General features: G+C 35.7%; 1 long non-coding RNA gene across 1 annotated transcript in view; it reads left to right on the top strand.

Annotated features, from left to right (window-relative positions):
* The window catches only part of LOC149781975 (uncharacterized), a 44,431-nt gene extending 31,517 nt beyond the window's left edge, over positions 1-12,914 (top strand). Inside the window, exons 3-4 of the long non-coding RNA XR_016414835.1 lie at positions 9,708-9,806; positions 11,969-12,914. This is a non-coding gene — a long non-coding RNA (uncharacterized LOC149781975). The remainder of the gene's footprint in view (positions 1-9,707; positions 9,807-11,968) is intronic.
* Positions 12,915-14,877: the final 1,963 nt, after the last annotated feature.

Raw genomic sequence — 14,877 nt, 5'->3', positions numbered from 1 at the left:
TGATCAAGAAAAATTGCTATGGATGTCAAAACGATCATCCCAGTCAAATTCAACACGATAAATTCCTAATGTTAAGTCAAGAAGAAAAATTGGACGAGTATCTGGACGAAGCTTGGAGTCTCATCTCGAACAAAGACGTGTTGCACCAGTGGTATAAAGACTTGCGTGAACATTCTTGTCCAGCATTAACCACTCAAGAGATCCATCGTATCGAAGCTCTTCTGAATCAAAGTGAGGAGACGAAACAAAGAAACGGTTATTTGTCAGACATTTTCAAGCAAAAAGTCAGGATCGAATTGACGACTTATTATTACCTGTGAAGAAGAAAAAAAACACACACAAATCAATGGATACCTGGGAACTTTATTACCTTTTGAACCACAGTTCGTATACGGCTTCTTGGAATCCTGTCGTCTGTGCTAAAGATGAACTCCCTCATCGCAAACCTAAAGACCATCAAGCTTACGTGATCAACACGGACGACAGTCATCTCCCAGGAACCCACTGGGTAGCCGTCTACTTTCCTCAAGAAGGATGTGTGGAATATTTCGATTCGTACGGATTGCCCCCTTTGGAAGACGATATCATCGACTTTATGAGAAGAAATGCTCAAACCACCCGATTCAATAATGTGAAATTACAAGGCACAGATTCCTTGGTGTGTGGACAGTACTGTGTGTATTTTCTGCATCATCGCAGCCTGGGCTATTCCTTAGAACATTTAGTGACTCATTTTGATCCTCGTTCTTCTTCTAGAAACGATGTGAAAGTAGATCGATGGTTTTGTGACCATTATGCTTATCTTTTGTCTCAAGCTAGGAAACGTAGTGTCCATCAATGGCCTAATGATTTCCAACAGTGGAAATCACAATTTCATTCACAATGTTGTCAGCCCTGTTCAAAGTAGATTGTAGATTGAGAAAAAATGTTTGTGATTTGAAAAGAAATGTTTGATGTTATATTGTTGGATTATTGTTAAAAATGTTAGAGTTGTTGTTTAGTATTAAGTGATTTTTGAATAAAAAATGTTGTGTTTGGAAAAAAAATGCCTTTGTGGTTTGTTTAGCTAGAAGAATGTTGGATTCATGCTCTTTCATTTCTTACTATCCCTCTCATGACACTCACTGAACGTTGCGACTCGAAAACCGTGTGGGGGATGTTTTCCTTCACGTCCGCGCTTTGACTTTAAGAACCGGGGTTGTTCCCAGTATAACCATCCATTGTCGACTCATCCTCCTAAGAAGATGTGTTCCAAACTAGCTAAGCTCAACGAAGCCTACGTGAATTTGCATAGGGTCAGACACAGTCTGATACCGAAGCCAGAAGAAATAGAGAATGTGAGAATGTTAAAAATCACTGAAGACCTGATAGAAGAGCTCTTCAGAGAAGAAATGAACAGGGAAAAAGAAGAATGGACAGAGAAGTACAGACTTCAGAGACAGCAGCAACAACAGCAACAACAGCAACAACCTGAAGCTGACAGAGGCTTTGTCGATTGCCGTATCGACACCAAAGAGTTCTTCTTCTCTTTCCGAAGAAGCAGACCTATCGCCAGAAAGTCTATCCTCAGAGGACATCGCATTCTTAGAAACTAAAAAAGAATGCCATAGCAAACAAAAAAAACAGCCCTTTTCAGGGCTACCCAATACTCTAGAAAAGAAATAACGATCGATTTGCCAATGTGTGTAGGTAGAGTAGTGTGAAAATAAACACTAACTCTTTTATAAAAAAATGTGAGGGTATGTGTTTGTGTGTTTGTGTTTGTAAGAGCTAACGTAAGTTGGTAGGGGTAGTAGATTAAAATGATGTTTGTTTTTTTTGGCTGTTAGAGGTGTATATTTGGGGTTAGATTGGATTGCTTTGCGTATGTGGATAGTCTATTGAAGTGATTTATAAAAATTTTACAATAGTGATGGGTAGCATAAAAAAGTGAGTGAGTGTTTCTTTTAGGTCCGCGCGTTGTTGTTTTTTTTGGTCATGATCTAGGTAAGATCAATTTTATGTTATTAGGGGGATGTTTTCCATCACGTCCGCGCTTTCACTATAAATTGAAACTCGCTGGGCAGTCTAGCTACCCTTGTTGATTGATCAACACAGCCAGAAGAATGAATAGCAGAATAGTGAAACTGTTAGAACTCCAGATGCACCTGGAATATGCCAGGCGCATAGTAAACGAACTATCAGCGGAGGCTATAGTAGAAGAAGCAAGAGTAAAGAAGGAAGAGGAGGAGAGAAGAGAGAGGGAAGAAGAGGAAAAGAAAAGAGAAGAGAGGATGTCGTTCAATATTCCCGAGACAGAGGATTGGGGTGTTGAAGCGAATCATCCTCCCTCTGCGCTCCCCAGAAGAAAGGTGAAAGAAGACTGGGGAAGAAGATGCGTGTGTGGCGCCAGGCCAGGAAGGTGCAACCATTAGATAGGTGCATCAGGAGTTCAAAAAACAGCCCTTTTCAGGGCTACCCAATACTCTAGAAAAGAAATAACGATCGATTTGCCAATGTGTGTAGGTAGAGTAGTGTGAAAATAAACACTAACTCTTTTTTAAAAAAAATGTGAGGGTATGTGTTTGTGTGTTTGCGTTTGTAAGAGCTCAGGTATGTTTGTGTGAATAGTAGATTATGGGTTTCTTAGCGTATGTGGAGAGTATAGTTTGGGTTTGATTATATGAAATGAGAAAAGTGGGGATGTTTTCTTTCACGTACGCGCGTTGATGGGTCATGATCTAGGTAAGATTAATTTTATGTTTTTAGGGGATGTTTTCCATCACGTCCGCGCTTTCACTATAATAACCCACCACGTTCGTCGTTCGAACCATTCTACGGAATAATAAAAACGAAGATGGTGGTTGTAAGTGACTTGTTCAACAATTTGGTACATATATACAACTGGATAATAGATGGTATCTATGTAGTGGAGAGACTGGAAAAAGAATGGAAGATAGCAGAGTACCTGGACTACGCTAAATGTCTAAACATAGCAAAAGAAGTGATAGCAGGAATGATTGAAGAGGAGGAAAAGAGATTGAGAGGTATGATAAATCCCACCTATGTCAGAGTGGGAAGCCTAAAGGAAGCACTTGACAATGCAAGCAAAGTCAGGTGCTTTCTTGAAAAAATGTCACATGGGACAGAGTGCTCTTATGTGGAGAGAGGCCAGGAAAGACTGAGGAAAGGAGAGGAGTTGATGAGAAAAGTGATGGAGGTAGAAGTCAAGAAGATTAAAGAGAGATGGTATAAAGAAAGAAAAGAAGAAGAAAATAGAAAAAAAAGGGATGAATTTGAAAAACTGAACACAAACTGGATGAAAATCCAAGAGAAGTTCCGGGCCATGGGCCACCCGGACTGGCTGCCGGAAACAGAAAAGAAAAAGAAGAAAGGAACGATGGACAAAATAAGAGGATGGTGGAAGAAGTTAAGAAGTTAAAAGAAGAAGAAGAAAAACCCAAAGGCCCTTTTCAGGGCCAGCCATATTTCTCGAAAAGAGATAGCCTTTGAATTGCCTACCCCTTTCTTATTTTTTTTATTTTTTTTAAAAAAAAATCCCATGTTCCATTTCCCTTGACGCTATACAGTCCCACCCTGTTTAAATTCCTTTGACTCTATACAGTCCCCTATTCCCATGTTCAAATCCCCTTGACGCTCAACAGTCCCACGATTTTTCTCCATGTTAATTTCCCTTGACGCTATATGTTCCCACGATTTTTCTCCATGTTAAATTTCCCTTGACGCTATATGTTCCCAAGGGGGTCTGTAATGCTAATTCCCATTGACGCTATAATATCCGCTTCACTACTAATGTAGGACTAGCTCCATGGAGAACCTGTCCCTTGGAGAAATCATCATTCCAGGTGTCAGGACAAAGTCGCCCCGAAGATCATTGATACTAATTTAGAGGTGTCGCTCAATGATGAATACCGCTTTATATGATCGCCTCTTGAATTATTCAGTTGCTGAGTAACTGAGACGCATCATGCTACATGTCACATACACATGCATCATTTAGGACTTAATCACGCTTAAATTCAGATATACCCCCCACCTGTTAATTTCTATAGCAAGTGTTTACTTATGCCCTGTGTATGTTGGACTATTATTGCCGGTCATTGCAGAATAACTTTTTGCTATTGTTGATTCTGTTTAAAATACAAGTCACACAGGACATGTAGGCATTCAGCACCAACTATTTCATTAATGGGTGTCATTTTTTATAATTTGATTCTACATACTTTTGAGTAGTAAGTATTCATTTCACTTGGATTCTTATACATCCATATTCCTTTCGAAGGTCATTATTTAGATGCCCCGAGAGGTCCCAGCAGCAAAATCAATATTAAAGTACGTAGATATTTTGACAAAATGAACCTAAAGGTGTGATCCAGTACAATCTGGATTGAATGCTGTGCACTGTGATGTCACAATGAAAGCTACACATATTGATAAACAAATTCGTACTACCCTCGATTGTGATGATTACACTGGATATGCTCTTATTTTGACCCAAGTTCAGTAGATTGCCACCACTGTAAAAGTCCATAGCGATAGATATTTGTTTGGAAGTTTCATGGAGGCAGTTAAGGTGCAGAGCATTCAGTAATCAGAATTGAATAGACTTTGGTTAAATAAAATTAGTGTTAATTTTTAAAAGAATAATTTATATTTAATTAAAAATGAGTAAATGCGCATACATGACCCATGTGACTTGTACTATAGTAATGTCATCATTGTGTGTTGTTATATCATTATTTCAGACTTGTTTGTTTGAAACTTACCAAAAAACAAGATGATTAAATAATCTTTGTGGAATCCTAGATAGTAAAAACTTCAGTGCAGCGTCATTTATTTCAGCATATATCTGATTATTTTAAGGTTTCCTAATTTACCTCATAAGCTTTGTCTCCATCCCCAAAAAACATTGTAACTGTCTATTTAACTATTTATTTTAAATGATCCCAATTATTTTCATTGGAATTTAATTTTTGCCTCGTATTTTATGTAATAACGAAATTATATCACCAAATACCCTTTCTAATAGAAACAAACCTGTGTTAGAATAACTTATATATGCTGGGATTATCTGAAGCCTTCACTCCGTCTGTTTGTCCACTAACTTCACAGATGTGCATCAGCACCCTAACCCCCTCAATCAACTATGTAAGATGCTTTTTGAGGTGTAAAATCCAGCGCTTTTTTATTTCTACATGCAATGTTATCTACACTTTAAGCCCAACCTGCTGGAGCTTATGCAACTGGTACATGAAGCAAATTGGTGATAACTATGCCAGTATTTATTGACAATTTCATCTTCTTTGAGAATTTCTATTATTAATGATAACTGATTGATTTCTTTGCGAACACTTAAGGTATAAATTTGACAGTTTTAATCGATATACAAGTAAGCTCTCTCACTTCTCCAGAGAAGCGCTCTAACTCTATCACTCTCTCTCTTCAGTCAGCCTGGAGCGAATTCACCAACCACCCTAGGGCTAGTTTTCCCAAAGCGAGTTCTCCATGTGTGAGTTCTCCATTTGCCAAATACATGCCACATGACATAAGATGCGACATTTAGTCCAGGGTATATAAATGAATTGTTTTTTATGTCCCTGTATTATTAATATTTGCCTCTTTAATATATTTTATTTCTTTCAAACGCATATTATCTGCAATAATACACTTAGAAGTAATAATTAAAAAAATTATTCCCAAAAAATTACAATACAATACTTAGCGATTTTTTTTAAAGATTTTTTTATATGTTACAACAGAGATTTTGTCCCCTTAGATTAAACTATTTAAATGAAAGATTTCATTCTGTATAGTTTTCAATTAGATTAATTATTCCTAAACTATTTGCATATCCGCCCATATGTAGAGATGTCAAAATTTTGGGAAATTTCTACCAGGTACCTGTCAGTCCTAACAATCAGTTACCTGGGTACCCGATCAAATAAAAATTGTATTAAATGTGAACCTGAACTGCTTTGTTGTGAGTTCACATGTGCTAACCCCCTATAAAGGTATAAGCATAATTGTTACTTATATAAGCAGCAAAAAAGCAATAATCTGAGCATAAAAAGAGCGATATACACCACTCCCTTGATAACTCATGCACCACAGGTCCAAAAACAGACTGCACTATAGGCAAGGGTGTAATTTATCGAGGGACCTCCATAACTATATGAAATGATGCCATCCTTGCTTGACACTGTGAAAGCCTCAAAGTGGGGTAGGGCTAGCTGGTCTGTTTAATGGCTGATACTCATTTTAAGATCTCGTTGGCAAAAACTGTCAATAAAGTGCTTTTTCTAATTAAGTTATTTGCTTTTATGTAAAAATGACCTTTGTTTTCAAGATGCCCAACCACTGAGAGATCGATAACAATTCCAACAGGTTTAAACAACCGTTATGTGTATGTGAAAACGTTTGTTACATTACTGCTTTATGTCGTTGTTTAGTAGGCTGGTTCCAAGGTAACCATATATTCCCTGCTGTACTCTCTACTCTAGTGGAATGCAATGCAATACTAAGCATTGAACCAGACTAGTTTGTGTTAAAATTCACAATCAAACAAGATTCCTTTTATTATATAAAAAAAACAGAACATTTAGTTCGTGAAGCGGTCATTATCTTCAACAATCGCTTATTTTATTGCTGTTAGTAAAATATTGATGCCATGAATTCATTTCATTGCAAGTAATAGTGAAATTTCTTCTCATCCATAAGGAAATCTCAGAGTGCCAATTCAATAATTACAAATTAATTACAACTCTGAAACTAGCTTCTCAATAATAAAATGTATCTGTAAAACAATTTGATGTCATCAGGTATTTGCTTGGTTGTCTTTCTCTCTTTGGTCACATTTGTGAATGAGTATGTTAATTAAAGGTAGTTTAATTCGATTACATTCACCCCCAAAAATTATAACAGTGTTTGGATCATCACTTGAAATGAGTTGATCTGACACAACCGGGGCTGCTATCTCTTAACAGGTTGGATTTGCATAACTTTTAATATTTTTTTTTATTCCACCCCCTTTATTTGATACAAATGTCTAATTAACTTGGCAATACAGCAAATACTTACACAAATTAGGCGTTGAAACACCATGAAGATTTAATTAGGTTCTCACAGAAACCCTCATGGACATAGCTGTTAATGGTAGATTGACATAGTTCACGTTTGAATACAACAGTGCACATAATATTTATGATCATTGCACTTAAACTGAACTAAAAGATGTAATTAAAACATGTATTTTTGTTATTTTATTTATTGTGCTGCCTCAAGTAAGCATTAGTGACATTTTCATTATCAGAATTTTCTTGCATACGGTTATTTACGGTGTACGAAGAATCTTGTTTGGAAAGAAATTTGAACAAAACACATGTCATCGTATTAAAAGTCATTAATTTGATAATGTTGATTCAAATTTCCAGGTCATATAAACCGTTTTTGACGATAAAGCAAGCAATATATGACGGTTTCAATTACCAACTTTGATCATGATTTCCTTCATGTTCAACAAATACGGGTCAGATTTTTAGTACTTTCTAGTGAAATAAAATGGGCTCTTCAACTGACCCCGTGTTATGAGCGGGTCTGCTACTTAACTGAGTCTGCAGTTAAAAGTTTTGTCTCAGATTGTCTAAATTCATGTGGATTAGTAGTTACACTGTATTTACAGTATGTTTTTGGACACCGTTGGGAGGAGGGGGGGGGGCAAATATAACATTTATCTGCCTTGTAATTTTCAGATGTTGCTCCACTATAATGTTTTCTACAACTTGTGCTAAGAGCTGCCTAGCTTGGCGCTCAGCATTAAGAGGTTAGTGTTAGTCATATTGCTACGATGTCTGCAGTGTGACAGTTTATAGTGATGTCTAGCACTGGGGCATCATGCCGCAAACATGTAGCATGCTGTCCCACCCAGTCACATTATCCTGACACCAGACTGACCAGTCCTAACACTACCCTCTTAATGCTGAGCGCCAAGCTAGGTAACTATTAGTACCATTTTTGTAAGTCTTTGATATGACTTGGCCGGGGATCGAACCCACAACCTCCTACATCCGAGGCAGATGCTCTAACCACAAGGCCACCGGAGTGGTGATTCAAAATGACAATAAGTTGACTGTTTGGGAACCCCTAGTGACAATCAGGTTAAAAACTATAAATCAATGAATGAAATGACTACGTTCTGTGCATTTATTTCTTCTTGATGCCTTCTGTTTTTAAAATTAAAAGGTGGTAGAAACAAATGGGATCGTGCAAGAATACTATAACACGATATAAAAAGTTTATGTTATATTAACCAAGTTTTGCTTTGCCTTTGCCTTCAAAACAATATCCATCATGGCTTTCTTCAAATAAAATGATAAAGAAAACCAACACAACCATAAGTCCTGACTTAAACAGCCAACACTCGCTCCAGAGCAACAAACTTGTTGCAAATATAGCCTTAGTTAAGCTGAACATTTCATTTTTGTTTTCTATTATTGTAATCGTGATACATATTTATATTTTGTCAAATATTTCTTAATTAGCACTTACTATCAGTATATAAAAAAAGGTATTGATTCAGTTGGTGACATAATGATTTTGAAACAGGTATGCAAGGTTGCGAGAGACATGGGTCACAAATCAAGGACTGGTGCAAAGTTAAGACAGTCGATGATGCTGTGCAGATGTACACAAAACACTGCAGGAACTAAACAGTAAACATGTGACATTATGTAAGAAATCCACTTTCAAACTTCAAATAGTTTTTTTGCCAACTAGTTTGAGCATAACTTAAAAAGATTTGTTTGTTTTGAGTGAAGAACAGAAAAAGATCATTGATTGGTTTTGTCACCCATTATATTTTCTCAATATCTGTTTTAAAATGTTTATTTCTGGAGGAGATAAAGGACTGTAACATTTTGCAAGTTTTAACAACAGTGACCTGCAGAAACCTGAAAGACTAATATGCTTTTAAGCAACTAAGCCGGTTTCACGACCATCCAAATGTAGTGGGCGAAAGCTAAGATAGGTCCAAATTTAGCATTTAGCATTTGGATAATCACATTACTGAAATAATCATGCTAAAAAACTACTTATTAAGTCTGCCTTTTTCAATTAGCAAGGTGTAACAGCATTGTCTTACCAGAGGTCTCTTTTCTGTCAAATCAATTGGCCATTTTAATGCACATTTTTTTTACAGATGTTAATTGTAGGTAGAATAATCATGTTTCCTGTTCCACTTCAAAGTGTGTGTCTTGCATTACTGTATGTCTTTGTGCAAACATTTAGAGATAGAAACAGAACTATTGGATATTATGATTATAAAAAGGGATTTCTCAGATAAGGAAAACTCTAGCTGTAAAAGGTAATCATTTGCAGCAATTAGTATATTTTGCAGATCAGGTATGTGGTAGCCATACAGATAGCTTTACGTAAATTATATACTTAGTGACCAATTTAATAGACTTTCTGAATGAGGTGTGAATTGTCTTTTCCAATTAATTTGAAAAGGAACTATGTGAATAGCCTTGGTGAATAAATATAAATATATTTAATATAACAATATTAGTTCTACATTCCTTTGTATCCAGATATCAGTCATGGCATCAATCTTGTGGCCATACATTGATTTAACTATAAGATGGACAATTTATGTATCTTTTTTCTCCATTAATGATCAAGATGTTCATGTATTACAATTTGTTTTTATTTAGCTGAACACTGGCAGTTTGTTTTGGCAGAATATCCCCTGGGCTGACAGTGTCCACCATTGTGCTGAATCTGCAAGTGGATTTAAAGTTCTGTCATGGCAGGTTAGTGAAAAACCTATCAACAACAATTTTATTTTAATGGTGATAGATCTCACTTTATTAAAATGATAGTTTTATTTCCTTTTCTTATTCTTTTTAAAAACATTGAATATACCATATTTACAGTATAAATTGGGACAGCTTAAATTAATTTTTAAAATAATGTTTTAGTGAACTGTATGTTTTTACGAGTTTTAGGTTGTGGGACAACTTTTAAATCATTCAAAAATTACATGTCAGCAAATGCACTCAAATTTAAAATGTAATAAAGTGTGTTCTTGAGATAAAACATTTTAATCCACTGCAGCATTATCTCATCAACCCAACCATTCTCCTGTACACATACGATCCATGCTTTCGGTGCATGAATATTTTTTAGCTTCCTCATGCTGTTAACAATTACCATTGGAGACAAATCTCCTGAAGTGGAAACTGCAAAGACTAAAGTAAGACATTTTGTCTGTGCAATTCATGCAAATTTTCACACTTTTAAGACTCCCTGATTGCTGCGAAACCGACGGGTTTCTTGTCATTGTTCTAGAAATAAATATGTTGAGAATTATGTGTTCTTTCTGTATCTGTCTTTCATTTAATATTATTGAAATTTTGTACAACAACATTTAAATGGAGTTTGTTGTTAATATCAGATGACTATTGGACTTCCGATCTCGTTGTTGGAGTTGTAAAGTCATCTGACAAGTAACACAAATGGCTGAATTCATCTGACTAGTAACACAAATGGCTAGTACCGGGTCATGTCATCTATGGTGTAGTTTTATCTAGCCTGTCAGCGGATTAAAGACATAATGATTTTAATACTTGCCATATTTGCCATTTTTGAGAAAATAAATCATTTTCCTATTGATTTGATATAAAATAGTTTAAATTTGCGAGGCCTGTAGGTAAGTGACTACCATATGTCGCTACCGCACAGTGGCAGCAAATTCCTAAAAAATGTTATGCAATTGCTCTGACTTCACACCTGAACCTAGAAGTCCAAATGTGAAAAATAGGATTTGTATATTCTTAGGAAATCCGGATTAGAAAACGGACTGCTATTCATTTTAAGCCAAATTTGTTGTCCAAAATGTTGAATCGCATAGCTGAACTTTGGTGTGAAACTATTACACAGTGACATGTAGCTTGAAGCATTGGTTTCAGATCTTAAATAGAACACAGGAGAAATGGGAAATTGTCATCTCTTTTATTATATATTCAAAAATAAAACAAGCCCCTGTACCAGTATATGCTTGGGGACTGGTTTATCAATTACAAGAAGACAATTTGATTTGAAAGAAATTCAGTGGTTGTTTATGCAGCAGTTATAATTTTGAAGGCATTTTTGTCAAAATTTAAATCAACCCTTTTTGTAAATATTTTTAAATGACTGATGTTAAACCAGATTATCTTAATGAGTTTAGGTTGTTTGAAAAATTTTGTTTGGGTTTTTGGCACAGATAAATTTAAAGTTAAACTGTTTTCGTTGCAAGAAAAGATTCTAATACTTAGCGTTTCTTTTATTTTCTTACTGTGATAGGAAATGTTTACATTGTATAACATGCATATTTTGCTATAGAATTCTTTAGAATTAAAGGTTTGAAAGGAAGCGAAACTAATTTATATTCATTGGGTTTTTACACATAACAACATAATGCAGGTCAGCAAGGTAAAATTAGAATTTGTATTCTGTACGTTGAAATAACTTTACATGCCAGTTTATATGAGTATAGTCAAACTTGTTTTGTGTGATACATTTTATGGTTTGCACATGATCATCTTTTCTGGCTTACGTGTTTTGGAGAGTCTTGAAAGATAAACAGCTTTAGATTTAGAAAATGCATGTTTTATAATCCAGAATATTCTCTAATTCCATTCAGTAATGGTCATATGTGAACCCTGAACAAAGTATTTTCATCCTTGAAAACCTCTGGAAATGTCCTGAAAATTTATCTTTAGAAAAGCATGGGAACCATGTTTGTAACTACTGCTTTTGCAGTTGACCAGTGAAGGTAAAATCTGACATTTAGATTTGATCAATTTTTCCATCACTATTCTAGAAATATTATAAATAATAAGCTTTTTTTTTAAATGCAGCATGGGTAACATGTATATACTTTTCCTTTTGCAGTAACATTATAACTGCTGAAACTGTTCTTTCATTGTAGGTATTCTGCTGTCCTGGTTGTCCTGTGAAATTCACTGACAAAGACTTTATTTTGAACCATTAATTGTGCAGACATGTTCCTTACAGAAAGAAAATGGAGATGATGTGTATGTTTCTTGAAGCATTTATTGCAAAATTTGAATAACTGCAGACCTGTTTACCCGTCCATATTTTACCGTATTTGTACAGAATAAAGTCCATCAGTATGGTCATTGATCTGAAAATACAATTTGAGGATGCATTTATTTATTAATTTTTTAAAATTAATTTGTAAGTGGTTTTTATTCCGTTTTGTTTTGTTGTATGATCTCTTCAATCTGTGTCCGTGTCTGCAGTCTGTGCCACATCATTGATTTTAACATTCTCAGCATCCGGTTGTTTAAACAAAGAAAATTGTTGATGATAAGAAAGTTTCAACATGAAAATGGAAAGTCTAAAAATAGATAGCAGCATTTTCTACCGGTCTATAATACTCTGTGGCCATGCCTTAAACCATCGTCTGAAAGAGAACTTAGACCTTTCCTGTGCACTTGGTGGATGGAATGACTGTTCACGGCACGTGGAATCAGAAAATCATGCAAAATTGGAATCATTAGTGAAGGGAAATAGAAATGTTTTATCAATGATGAAGGGATAGGAAGTCAACACATATTTCAAAAGCAAATAACACATGCTGAGGTGATTCTCTGTGAGTTGATTGTAAATATGAATTTGTCATTGAGCACAGCTGACAAGTTAACTGAAGCAATGACAAATATGTTCCCAGATTCCAAAATTGCACAAGGTATTTAGAAGCAATCCATTACTGTAAATGTTAACAAAGCTGATACAAGACTGTATGAAATAAATAAGATTGCCTTGACCTATCTAGATGAACTTATTATTTTCTGAGAGGATGGGTGGTGGTAACAATTTATGTCATAATGTTTTGTATTAAGTCTTCCTTAACCATGTAAATGTAGAGATTTGGCTTTATTTTAAATGCTACATGAGCCCAGTCAAATTGTTCTTTTGAGCCTCATTTCTCCTATAACCTTCCACCATATCTTTCATTATGACAACAATCCTTGCCGTCTCCAGAGAACGGAACCGTCCCTTCTAAATTACTATATTGCACAATTTACTATTCACCCATCACGAATACTGCAAATGCACTCACATACTCGTTACATACAGTTAGGTTTTAATAGGGACTACTCATCTCCATGGACACTTATGGTACTCTAACCTGAATTCACAATAAAATTAAAGCATCCATCCTGTAATCTCATCCGCACTACAATCTGTGATGTTTTGCCTTAGCAATTGGCTAATTAGTCGGGTTGAGGACGCCTACTTCCCAAAACCAACCAGGTGATCACTTAAATCTATGAAATCCTTAAAATGGAGAGCTATATGCAAATGGCTGATACTCAATGTATTACAATATCATGGATGGGTATGTGTAAAAACTGTATAAAGAGGAGACTTATTAGCTCAAATGTAAAAATTATTATAATATTTATAATATATTATGTCATGTTTTGTGCTTAACTAACTTTATCTAGCTGAGAATTTCTGGAAATTCGTTCGGTGTGTTTTCTTCCACTTTTCCTTTCTGTTATTTAGATAATGTCGAAGAGGCGGTGTAATTAAAATCGTATTAGAAGAGGTTCAGTTAGTTTGATACAATCTATGAACATTTTAGTGTTTTTCATACCCTGTACCCATTATTGTTTCCTATAGACGATATTCGTCAGGACTTCCTTCGCGGGTTTCGCACAGAGATAAAATATCAAGGAAGGTCCATTGTCAGAACTCTCTAAAGAGGAGACGTAGAGGCCTAACTGTTTACTTAAGGTATAATATTCTGATCGCATGTGCTGTGCTCGACCTCTTTTATTTAACCGCAAATTCTTAGAAATCATCTCGACTATTTCTCTTCTAAGGTTTCCTACTCTTGGGATTGGTTACTCTTTACCGAATGTCAAACAGGGGTTGAAATGAAAATTCTCCGAGTAAGGGTTAAAGCATCGGAATCTTTGGATGCAATCTGTTCATAGATTATAACGGTTTTAAATAATGCTGGTATCCGTAAAGACCCTCGTATGTTTTCCGCTTGCATTAGACAAACGCCGTCAAAAATGCTTTTGGGAGTCAAATATATATATCTGTTTAGAAAATATCATACAATAATGAAAAGCCAATATAATTTTAGTGGTGAACTGTAGGAACCAGATATGGACTGAAGAGGTAATCTGCCAATGGACATTGTTACAGCTGTCATATATTCGTCTCCGGATTCCAAGAAATCGCGTCGACGAATTTTCTTTAAACTTTTCATACAGTTGGAAGAGATCCTTAACTAGATGTTCTCCGAGACGCGTTGAAATCGATATATTCTAGTTAGGGGTTCAATAATAACAATCTTTGCAATCGATCCAGATTGTGCGTCTTTTCCATACCCGGTGCCCATAGGTTGTCCGCTTTTTTTTGCTGATTCCTCTCGATGAGATTCATCAGGACTTATTTCGTGGCTCGACACTACCACCTAGATATAAAGTGTCTGTGAAAAGTCCATGTCAAAACTCTGCAAAGAGGAGACTACTGGCCCACTTGTATAATTAAGATATTATCTGCTTGCCGCATATCCTTTACCCACCCACCCCCTTTAAGTAGCAACAAGTTCTGGAAATCGGTTAAACAAATTCTTTCAATGACTTTGGCTTATGTTGGAACAGATTCCTGAATAGAAACTGTTCATCAGAAGTTGCAATCGAAATCGTTTAGGTACGCGTTTAATTCGCACTAAGTATTATTAGATTTGCCTCACACTGAGCGTGTTTCATACACCTACCCGTATGTTTCTTTACCCAGTTCCAAGGACTTCAATACAACATTCGATGACAACTGAGGGCTTCCGAAACCCGA

Source organism: Sinohyriopsis cumingii, chromosome 15 (assembly GCF_028554795.1).
Source record: "Sinohyriopsis cumingii isolate HCF-2022 chromosome 15, ASM2855479v2, whole genome shotgun sequence".
Lineage (NCBI taxonomy): Eukaryota > Metazoa > Mollusca > Bivalvia > Unionida > Unionidae > Sinohyriopsis > Sinohyriopsis cumingii.
This window is presented reverse-complemented; position numbering and strand designations above follow the sequence as displayed.